The sequence below is a fragment of the Suricata suricatta genome, chromosome 6 (genome assembly GCF_006229205.1).
Source record: "Suricata suricatta isolate VVHF042 chromosome 6, meerkat_22Aug2017_6uvM2_HiC, whole genome shotgun sequence".
NCBI classification, from domain to species: domain Eukaryota; kingdom Metazoa; phylum Chordata; class Mammalia; order Carnivora; family Herpestidae; genus Suricata; species Suricata suricatta.
This window is the reverse complement of record NC_043705.1, coordinates 118,413,259-118,424,910: the sequence shown is the minus strand read 5'-3', so window position 1 is coordinate 118,424,910 and position 11,652 is coordinate 118,413,259.

Below are 11,652 nucleotides of genomic sequence, written 5' to 3'. Positions count from 1 at the left end.
TTTCTGGCAAAACGGTTTCAGAAAGGGATGTTCCATCAAGAAAGTAGATTCTACAGACCAGAGACGTGTGAGCTTTACACTGATCCTGGGTCAGACTGCGGAACAGATCAGGAAAGGGACCCAAGGACAACGTACTCAGCCCCCACCCCCTTACCTGACAAGGCTGCTGACCTGGGAAAGCAGGAGTCAGAAATAGGACATATTTTGGTTCGAACAAGGTCTTTTCTAAATGCCTGAAAGACGTTGAAGAAGGAGACGAAGAGACACAGGTTGTACACAAAAGAGTGAAGGGGGTTCTCTCACTACCGTGTTGCTCAGCCCTTCTCAAGGGACGCCTCTTAACGGATGGTGTCAACCTGGACAGAGGTTACTGGCAGATGTGACACACTACTGTTTCTCTTGACGTTTCCATGAATGAACTAGATAATGACACAGGAATAACACGCATCAAATCTGTAGATGAAAAAATGGGCAAAAACAGCAAATATACCGCAGGTAATAATGAGGATTTTAATAAATTAATCGGATAAGATAAATTTAGCACTGACAAATTCGGGTCCAAAATGCTGCCAATGCTAATGCTGACAATGACAACACAGGCAGAAAATGAACAAACACGGGTTAGAAGAGACATGGTTTAGCTGCCACACGTGGGAAACACCAGACTGATCTGTGAAATGGGCCAGCAATGTAGTGTAGCTGCCAAAATAGCAACAAGGTAACTCTTTTGTCCCCTCACTTACCACAATGCCTCAAGTCCCCTCCCCCAGTCCCACGAAAACTGGAGGATTCACTTTCAGTCCGCAAAACCAACAGATAGGTAATCAAACATCAAGGTATTATATATATGAAGCATAAGCCACTATTGTCATCATTGCTGCTTAAATTATTAGAAGTTCTTGCTTCAGGGGCGCCTGGGTGGCTCAGTTGGTCAAGCATTTGACTCGGGCTCACATCACGATCTCACGGTTCAGGAGTTCGAGTTCCACCTCGGGCTCTACTGCTGTCAGCCTGTCAGTGCACAGCCCGCTTCAGATCCTCTGGCCCCTGCCCCCCACACTCTGCCCCTCACCCCTCACTCTCTGCCTTTCCCCAGCTCATGTGGTCTCTCTCACAAATAAATAAAAATAAATTTAAAAATTATTTTAAAAATAAAGAAGTTCTTGCTTCAATATAACTCTCACTCCACATTTTCTTATCCCATCTCTCCACAGGTGGGCCTATTCCCTGTTTTTTTCTTAGCTTTACTGAGGTAGAACTGGCAAAACTGTATATATTTCAAGTCTACAACTTGATGTTTTGATATACATGTACACTGTGAAATGACCACCACAATCAACTTAACACATCCATCACTTCACACTTTTTTGTGTGTGGAGGGGTGGACATGCTTAAGATCTGTTCTCTCAGTAATTTCCAAGCACACAGTACAAAATTACACTGGCCATGCTGCCCATTAGATCCCCAGAACCTGCTCACCTTAGAACTGGAAGTTTCTGTCCTCTGACCAACATCGTTAACCCAAGCAGCTATGCCGTTGCTCCAGGCTTCACCTCCCACGCCCGCTTGGGGACCCCCTGAACACTGAGCAACTTACGGAGAAGGCACCAGAAGATCAGTGTCTGCGAGCTTTAAACACATGAGATGCTTCTGTGCTGAGTTCAATCAGCAGCTTCAAAGAAGGGCACCGAGGGCTGGGCCTGGCGGGCGCCCCCCCCCCCCCCCCCCCCCCCCCCCCCCCCCCCCCCCCCCCCCCCCCCCCCGGCCCCGCACCGCTGCAGCGCTCCTCCTCACTGGTCTCCCACGCCCCCAGCCTGCCACAGCACAACCAGCTCAGCGTCCCGAAATGCTGGCCTCACATGCCTGAAACTTCCCATCAGTCTCCCTGGCCTACCAGAAAAGGTGCCAACTTTAGCATGACACGAGGCTTTCTTAACTTCCCAATCCCACCTCCGCCCGCATTGCCCCTGCACTCAAGCCCCTCAAGCAGGCCAGACTCTGTCGTCCTCTGGGTCACTGCACACGCTACACCCTCCACCCAGCATGTCTGTCCCACTCTTCCTTGTCTGTTTCACAAACACCAACCAATCCTTCAAAAGTATGCTCACGCTGCTCCAATACCAACCTCCCCTGTGTTTTCCTTACTGGTCCCCCAAACTGAGACAACTTTCAGTTGCCATTTACCATCTGGATTATCACTGCTGTCTACCTTGTAGTAGAAGAGAAAGCTTATTGTGTCTACCAGAAGCACAAAGACAAAAGGCAGATCAGACGCACTCAGCAAGGTCCAGGACCTCCCCTGCACCTCCGGGAGTTGGAGCTTTTGATCCCAGCAATAAATAGAGCCCATGGGATGTGTGAGTACAGCAATCACAGCTTTGATTATCTGGAAATGAGCTGAAAAGTTCCAAAACAGAGACATCTGTCATTTTATTGAAGCTGGTGTTTGAGAAAGGGCGAGTGGGCTAAATGCAATGTCTGGCCAATAGCCTAATCTCTGCATGTGAGCACGGCTCAGTTGCTTCCTTCTTGCCCATGCACAGTCAATATCTCACTGAAAGAGATAAAGGGTGTTTCTTTCTGAAAAGTGGTCTCCCCTCAACCAAAATAAGGGAAGCTAACTGCTGGGGGCCAGGGTGGAGCGGGTAAAATGGACCAGGCAAAGCAACAGAGGAGATAGGAAAAACGTGAGATAAATGAAGAATACACAGTTGGCTCTGCTGGTGCGTCCGACCTGTGACATGACTTAACCTTCCATGCATTTTATGTCGGCTCAAGAAAAAAAGGTTTGTGGGACCATCTTCTTTTACTAGGCGGCATGAGGGAGATGAAATGCAAGGTCACTACTTGTCATGAAAGTTCCGAGGCTTCCTTCCTAACTGCTGTGTCTCCTTCACATCAGAATATTTCAACTGTTGCCACCTTAAAAACTGCCCTTACATTAGGAAATTACAAAATTAATGTCATTTTACATATGTCAAGTATTTTACATATGTCAAGTAGAAACATTACTTTAAATTGCATGCTTGATGGTCCTCACCCTCGGTAAGAGAATGTGCTAGAATTTCTCAAACAGGATATCCATGAATTCCATTCCATCCTAAATTTATTGGTAGGAGTCCATCTCAGTAATTTTATAAAAGATAAGTTCAGAAAGGTCTGTCCTTCACGGAAGACACACAGCAGGAATTTAAAGGCTTTTAGCCTCGGGTTTTCCCGAATGTGTGTAATGTACTGTAAATCATCAGTGAAGGAAAGAATAACCTGGTCTGCTCCTCAGGTGGCTTGCGGAATAAGCAGCAAGCAGTTTGCTTCACTGAAGAGTAACATCACAATGAAGTTTCTTTTAAAATTGCAAGAGAGGAAATGAGGCCTCCTGGACTTGTCTGTGGGCAATACCATTTACTGAGTGGGAGTGAGCCTTCTGGCCCTGAACCGTGCTGTCACCTTCCACGTCACACAAGTGATGGGCCTGTCAGTCCCGGGCACTGCTGGGTATCCAAGGCCTACCCACCGCCCGGGAAAGAGGCCCCTAGCAGTTACTGAATGAGTGAATCACATTTCATCCTAACTCTACAAAAGGAAAGATGATGGGATCTTGACCTTCAAGAAGTTACTACAGGCCTGTTAAAGACAAAAGCAGAAGGGGAAAAAAGCCTTCAATTCTTGGCACCGGGAAGCATTTCAGTTTTAAAGTAAATAAAAATTTGGGACACCTGCGTAGCTCAGTCAGTTCAGTGTCCAACTCTTGACTGCAGCTCAGGTCATGATCTCATGGTTCATGAGTTCGAGCCCCACACAGGGCTCCACGCCGACAGTGCAGAGCCTGCCTAGGATTCTCTCTGTCCCTCCCATGCATATTCTCTCTCTCTCTCTCTCTCTCTCTCAATAAATAAATAAGTAAATAAATAAATAAACAAACAAACTTAAAAAAAGTTTGAAGTAAATAAAAATTCAACATCATCAGTGACCAGAAAAATGAAATATTTTGTCAGAATGTCCCAAAATGCTTTCCACAACAATAGGACTTGTAAAACAAATTATTCTGCTTACAAATTCTGTATTAATAGAAACTAAATGTTGGCCTTAATGATATCAGATTGGTGAGGTCAAGGTACCATTTATCAAACACTACTTTAGGCACCCTGAGCTGGATATTATTATTCCTATTTTACAGATAAAGAAAAAGAGACAGAATCTGGCTAGGTTCACACAACCAGTAAATGGGAAACAGCATCTGATGCCATTGTCTTAACTATGTAACATGCTTTATACAGCGGTAATCAGGTAATAAAAAAAGCTAATAGTCACCTGTAACTTCAACACATAGAGATAATCTTACCTAACATTTTGGTGTATAATTTTCCTGGCATTTCCCCATATAATAGGTGAAAACTGTATACACACACAGACGTCTGTGTTCCAGACATTCTGTCACATTCACACTCCAAAATAAAACAACCAAAAAAACTCAGATCACTTTACACACGCATGGAGCGCCACAGTGGCTCAGTCAGTTAAGCAGCTGACTCTTGATTTTGTCTCTGGTCATGATCTCAAGGTTCATGAGGTTGAGCCCCACGTCCAGCTCCACACTGTGTGGAGCCTGCTTGGGATTCTCTCTCTCCCTCTCACTCTGCCCCTCCCCTGCTCTCTCTCTGAAAATAAATAAACAAACATTAAAAAAATTTTTACATATGCCATTTTGCAATCTGCTTTTTCAGTTTGCAAATTCTGAGTATCTTTCACATCAATAAATTACTCCCTTACCTACCTCACTGTTAATGAACAAAGGGTTTTTCCATTACATGTACATACCACAATTTATGTAACCAATCCGTTATCCGGCATTTAAACTGTTTCTAGTTTACAACTATAAACAAAGCTACAAAAGCCATTCTGCAAATTAGAGGTTGTTTTTTTGTGTGTGTGTACTTTGTGGGGACGTCACCAGAATCTGGACATGTGTTTTTCCCAAACTTCAGAGAGCACCCCTGTGCCACCGTGAGACGCTCCATGCTAAGCGGACTTCCCACCAAGTTCAGAACTGGTGTGGGAAAGACGGCTGACAGGAACATGGTCTCCACATGCAGTGTCTAGGTAAGAACCATCGCTACAGACTGGTCTCTGTCACATGCTGATTTGTTTTCCTTAGTTTAAATTCCTAGTGATGGAAATGCCTGACTAAGAGACACGACACATTTTTGAGGCTTTCATGAGTAATACCAAACTGCCCTCCTGGAAAGTTGTAACAATTCAAACACCACCAGCAGCATTTGAAAGTGACAATTCCCCAAACCCTCCAGTTGGCTAGATCTGTTTTTAAACAATCAAATCTCTATATGGCCTTAAGTCTTAAAAACAGTGAACCGACTGGTAAAACATATCTAGAGAAACAGCAAATAATTCAGACAACAAATGCTATATTTTAAACTTATTTAATTGATTTATTTTGAGAGAGAGAAAGAGGGTGAGTAGGGGAGGGCCAGAGGGGTGGGGGGAGGGGGGAGAGAGAGAGAGACAGAGAGAGAGAGAGAGAGAGAGAGAGAGAGAGAGAGAGAGAGAATCCCAAACAGGCTCTGTGCTATGAGCATGGAACCGATGCAGGGCTCAAACTCACTAACCATGAGGTGATGGCCTAAGCCGAAATCAAGAGTCAGATGCTTAACCAACCGAGCCACCTAGGCACCCAAATGCTGTATTTTAAAATATGTGTTTTCAAATACGAAATATAAAATGTTAATGGTATTAGATCCCAGCAGACTGAGCTTACAGAATGACAATTAGAAAATTGAGTGAAACGAGGCTCAGAAAGGTACCAAGCTAGTAAATAAAATCCCACATCTTCCCTTTCCCATCTGGTGAATATTAGGCTTAATATTGGGAGCTTTAACAGCAATGTGCCGTATTTTTTTTAAATAGGAAACTCATGAAATTGCCTATTCTTTCAAGTTTTATAAATACTGTACATCTTACAGCTAATGTGGCAATGTGAAGTTGTTAAAATCCTGTAGAAACTCATTTAGCAGCAAATACCTGAGTTCTTATGGGCTGGGTGATGTTCTCTGTGGAGGATGCAGTGTGAACACCACAGGGTCCCTGCCTTCAAGGAGCTGCTGTTCTTGGGGGAGCTCAGGACCCTGCAGCGAAGAATCATGCATCACGGTTACACAGTCCCAGCCTAGGACCACTGGGGTTCTGAGGCAAATGGTAACATCTCTGCGTCTTGGTCTCTTGGGTTCTTTTTAAGTAAACTTAAGAAGTTGACTAGATGACCTGAGACCTCTTGTGGCTCTCAAATTCTATCCTTTCTCTGGTTCTGTTTGAATGTGTAAGTTCTTATTACTGATAAGTGCTTTGCATTTTAAGCTCTATACAGTTCCACAAAACCTGAACCTGGATCTCCAAAAGAGATCATTTTACATTCACAGTAAAACTCTGGTGATCCAGGTATCTTCTAGGAATAAACACAGGAGAGGTTCCAATCAGATGAAGATTTATTCTCCCAACTTTAACGGTTTCTTTGAAAAGGTTTCTAAAACGTTCTTGCCTCCTTCACTTTCGTACCGCATGATGCATAGGGAGGCATGACACGTGAAACATGACCTCCCTGGCCCGGCCGTGGGTCTCCAAGCTCCTGGCCAAGAACAGCTGGCACCCCCCGCTTTAAGTGGCACAGTGGCACCTTCAAGGGCTGCGGCATCAGGGCTGGGTGGCAGATTCTCGCGTCTCCCCAGCTCACCCTCACACCCAGCTCAACAGACACGCGCAGCTCTGTCCACAGAATGTCCACCGCTCACTGCCCCATTAGCATTTCTAATATTAGAAATGGGAAGCCCGACTACTGCCACTTGTTATTTTCCACCAGATGTTCCTGCCGCCACCATTCCCATTGTCCTCAGATCCAGAATCTCCTTGAAGGCTGCTTCAGAGAGTAGTCAGAGCAAGGCACAGCGAGGGGCTTCAGTATCCCTTCGAGGGACGAGCCCTACACACACTTTGAGGAAGTGCTATCACCTCTCTGCAGTCTTGCAGGACACGGCCCCTTAGGGACACAGGCGACTTCTCAACTACAGGCGCCTATCGCGATGCCGAGTCTTCTGTACCTGCCGTACAAAAGGAGAACAGGTAAAAGCCAAGCCTTGTCTCACTTCTGTGCCAAATTCCATGAAAAACTCACCCACCGGAAGTTTCTCTTCAACTTCCAACACAAAACCATATCTGATAAACACACCCTTTGCTTACATGAGCAACATCAGCAGCAGTGACGGTGACAAAGTGCGTGCTGTTAATTCCAGACAACATAAGGCCCCTTGGGAATTCCTGTATCTCTATAGTTCACAGAGGAAATATAAAGGAGGCAGTAAAGGCACTTTAACTCAAACATCTAAGCTGCCAAATTACCACAACCAGCTGCATATAAAACAGATGCTTGCATGCTTCAGCTACACGGCGAAAGAGCTTTCACTGCTGGGACACTGACAAGGACAAAGCTGACTTCAGTTTTAGGAGTCACCGAATCCATCCTTTACAGTGTGTGTGCAGGGCTTGTGCGAGCAAGCTGGAAGATAAACCTAGAAACTACTTATTGGGTTCTGGTATTAATCAATTCAAATAGCAAGTTAAAACATTTAAAACTCTCATTCTGTGAGATGACAAAGGTCCTAATGTCACACAGAAGCCAAAAAGTCACAGTCGAGAGAAAGATTAACAGATTCTTATTAAACATCCATAACAATTACTTGGCACGAAACTCATTTCCCACGCTTTCAATTAATGTAAGGGAACACATATTTAGAATGACAAACAGATTAGAAATTGGGAAGAGGAAATACCCCAGTTCCTGATAGCCCCTAAAATAGACCATGCATGCATTCTTCCTGTGAGAACAGAAGTACCTGCATAAAGTACATGTATTCTATTTGCTCATTAGTCTGTCATCTGCTCAAAGGAATCCATCCATTCACTAAACAAAACAAGAAAAGGCATCTTTGAAAATGTCACGCTTAAGTAAACAGCTAATCTGCTGATAATCAAAGGTGAAACTTCTGATGAAATTGCTCAGAAGTCACTATAAAGACCTGGAAAATTAGGTATGTTTTTAAGCCTTCATACTTCAATTTCATAGAAAAACAATCTAATGCAACCAACGTAAAGCAATACTTTGAGAGGATGCATATCACAGATTTGGTAACGACACGGGCCACAGCCACGGTGGAAAGCGCCCAAGACTCCCGAATCTAAGTATTCTGACTAAACTCAGGCAAGATTTCTTTTTTTTGAAACTCTCAGATTATCCATTAATTCACCAAATATTCACAGCCGGCTGTTGCTGCGGTGGGAAAGGGTGGGCAGCAGTCAGGCCCCTGCCTGCCCTCCGGGAGCTTCCAGCCACCACCCAAGGCCTTCATTCCTCGTCCACATATCCTCCTTCACACACGCAAACAAACGGGCGCCAGGTGCGGTACCTGTCCTCTCCGGCCCGGTGCTCCCCCCCCACCGCCTCTCCATCACAAGTCCGGCCACAGAGGCAGCCAGCCCTCTGATCCCCAGGTAAGACAGGCCCAGCCTCACTAGAGGGCCTCTGCACCTGCTGGTCCCCCTGCCTGAGCCACTCTTCCTCCAGACCTCCAGACACACAGACTCCTGCCCTCATTCAACTCTGCTCAACTCTCTCTACCTCAGACCCAGTTCCAGGGCCACTGGATCAAAAACAGCAGCCCCCATCCTGTCTTTACCACAGCAATGCTTAGTACTTTCCCAGTACTTATCACTACTTGGTCTCAGCTCCTGTATGGCTTCTCTGCTTCTCTTGTCCATCTCCCTCAGCAATTTGTAAACTCACTAAAAGTAGGGTCTATCTGTCCTGTGCAGTGCTATATGCGCCGTCCCTATCAGGGTGCCTGAAATATAACAGATGCTCAATGTATACTTATTTAAGAAGAGCAAATATAGACAATATTAGCAGATGTGTACTGCAAAAACAGGTGCCAAATAATAAAGGAAAAATAAAACTCCTTAAATGCTAAGAGAGTTGTTTGGTAAGTTAAAAAAAAAAAAAAGTATAGCTTACATTGGTCTTGAAAACACTCTCCCAAAATAAATGTAATAAATGTATAAAACTCAACAGCGGCTAATACTCAAATTTGATTATGTATTATGTTCAATTTATAGCATTAGCACTGCTTCTACAATTTGTTTTAAAAGCATGAGACATCCTTTTTTTAATTTAAAAGACCCAAATATTTTTCAAAAGCACACCTCCCCTTAAGAGTTACTTATACCCTCCCAAGCGGTACAATTTGCAACCATATTGTAACACCATGAAAAAATGAGATACTGGTGATAACCTACAGAAGGCAGGTGCCTAATGGTAAACAAGTAACTGCCTTCATCTTCGATTCAATCAGAGGTACAAGCCTCTTCTCCGTGTTCAAAAACATTTAATCCCTTACCAGTTTTCCTTACAGATTATTCTTAAAAATTTATATCTGTTCTTTTCTTTTCTTGAAACAAAGAGATAAGGTGTTAATCAAGGTTTATATGACTTTAGTTTACTGGCCATAATGGGTCAGGCTTCACAAAGACACCAAAGATCCTTATGGGTCACTATGACATTGTACAAAAGTAAAAAGTGTGTGCTGGAGAGGAGAGGGCCTTTATTTTCTGGAATGTGCTACAAAGATGTGTGTTACAAGTGCCTTTGAGCCTTTGGGAATAATTGAAACCCACTTTAAAAACTAAAGTTTTACAATAATTTTATTTAAAAAAATGTTAGAGACAACTTACACATATCTCAATTAAAAAAAGAAAAAGGAGATTAAATAAATTACGGTTCATCCTTACTGGAGTACTCTCAGCAGCTCCCAGAGAATGAGCCAGCTTTCTGAAGTACTGATAGACTGCCAAGATTTAGTACTCTAAGGGAAGGGCGGGGAGCTGGTGCAGAACAGCACATACAAAGTGTCCTCGTTTGAGAAAAGACAAAGAAAAAGAAACATACAAAATGTTTATACTAGCACAAGTTATATCTGGCAAGATAGATATAAGGAACTAGCCACACTGGTTCCGGGGGAGAACAGGGCGCTGGGATGCAGAGAGGGGGGAGAGATGCTGACTTTCCACTTCGGAGCTCTTCATATCTACTCAATCTCCTCTAGTGTGCACAGACTGCCTGCCCGCCCCACGAATTAATGCAATACATTTTAATACCAAAATAACATACACTGTTACCAACACATTAGTCAAGGATAACCATCAGGTACAGAATTTCAAAAATCACAAAAGCTGTTCCATTGGAGCGCAGAGTTCCTGATCCTTAATTCCCAGAAGAGAATCCACGTCTCCACTAATTAGAGAGGCTCGCTTGTGATCTCACCTATTACAAAGCAAATATGCCTCAATTCAATTCTTGGAAGGGAAATAGCTGCTAGGTTCACCTTGAAAACATGCCTCGTATTTAAAGTGGGCTTGTAACTACCTAATGAAGTCTCCAAATTAACACAGTTTCCACCTGGCAATTAAACGAAGTCAAGGTAAAAAAACAAGAGGAAAGTCTCCGGTTCTTGAAAAGACTACAACACAGGTTTCCTTTCCTCCACCAGGCTTATTTAGACAAGGAAACCCTCCGATATTGCTGAAATAGGATTTCAGATCTGTAGCAAAATAAGAATTTTAAGGGGAGGGGCAACCATCATTTGCATTATACAAACACTTTAAGTTTTCATTTGCAGGGGATGGGAATGGGCTTTAAATTTAATTCAGGATTCATTTGTGCACCCCGGACTAAATGATACTACCAAGTAAAAGTACCAATACTTTTTTTACTCTGGGCAAAACTTTTTTTAACTAAAAAGAAATCTGAAACTGAAAATGAACAATCGGAAGGCAAACCTTAAAAAAACTGAAAACATTTTTGAAAAATGTATCTAAAAGAAACCATAAAAAGAAATGCAAAGAATTCATTCGCACACAAACGCCACTCAAAAAATGCACACACATTCTATCAATATTTGACTGCATTAAACACACTCATACAAAAAGGAACACAAAGATACCCAACTGAGAATAAAGACCTCATATGTTGTTGCCGGGTTTGTTTGTTTTTTGGTAGCCGAAGGCGGGCACCAGAATCCCATTATTCAAGCCCTGGAGTAAACGCACAACCACTTGACTTGCAGAGATTTATGTTTTATGTAGGGGTCAGAATTCAAGACTCCCAAATCTTTCCTTTTAGGCGACAAAAGTGGCATCTTTCAACAAGCCTAACTTGGATCGCTAACACTTTAACTCTGGTTTTATCGAGGTTAGCGCCTTCGGATATAAGCACATAGAAAGTACAGGTAAATTAAATACACTCATAAATAAGGGAGGAAGGGAGAAAGAACTGTTTAATGAGGAGTTGAGGCACGGGGTCACGCAATCATTCGGTTGGCTACATCGCCAAAGGAAAAAAAAAATTAAAGCTCCTTCCCATCCCCCAGGTAGCCTGTGGTCTCAGAACTTACTGCCTGTGGGGCAGAATGTCGCGGCCAGCGAGTCGGCGCCCTTCCGGACGCGGGTGGCCCGAGGGCGCGCGGAGACCGGCGCGACCCGGAGCACTCCCCCCACCCCCGCGTCACTCCTAGCGGACGCCCCCAGACCTGAGCCGGT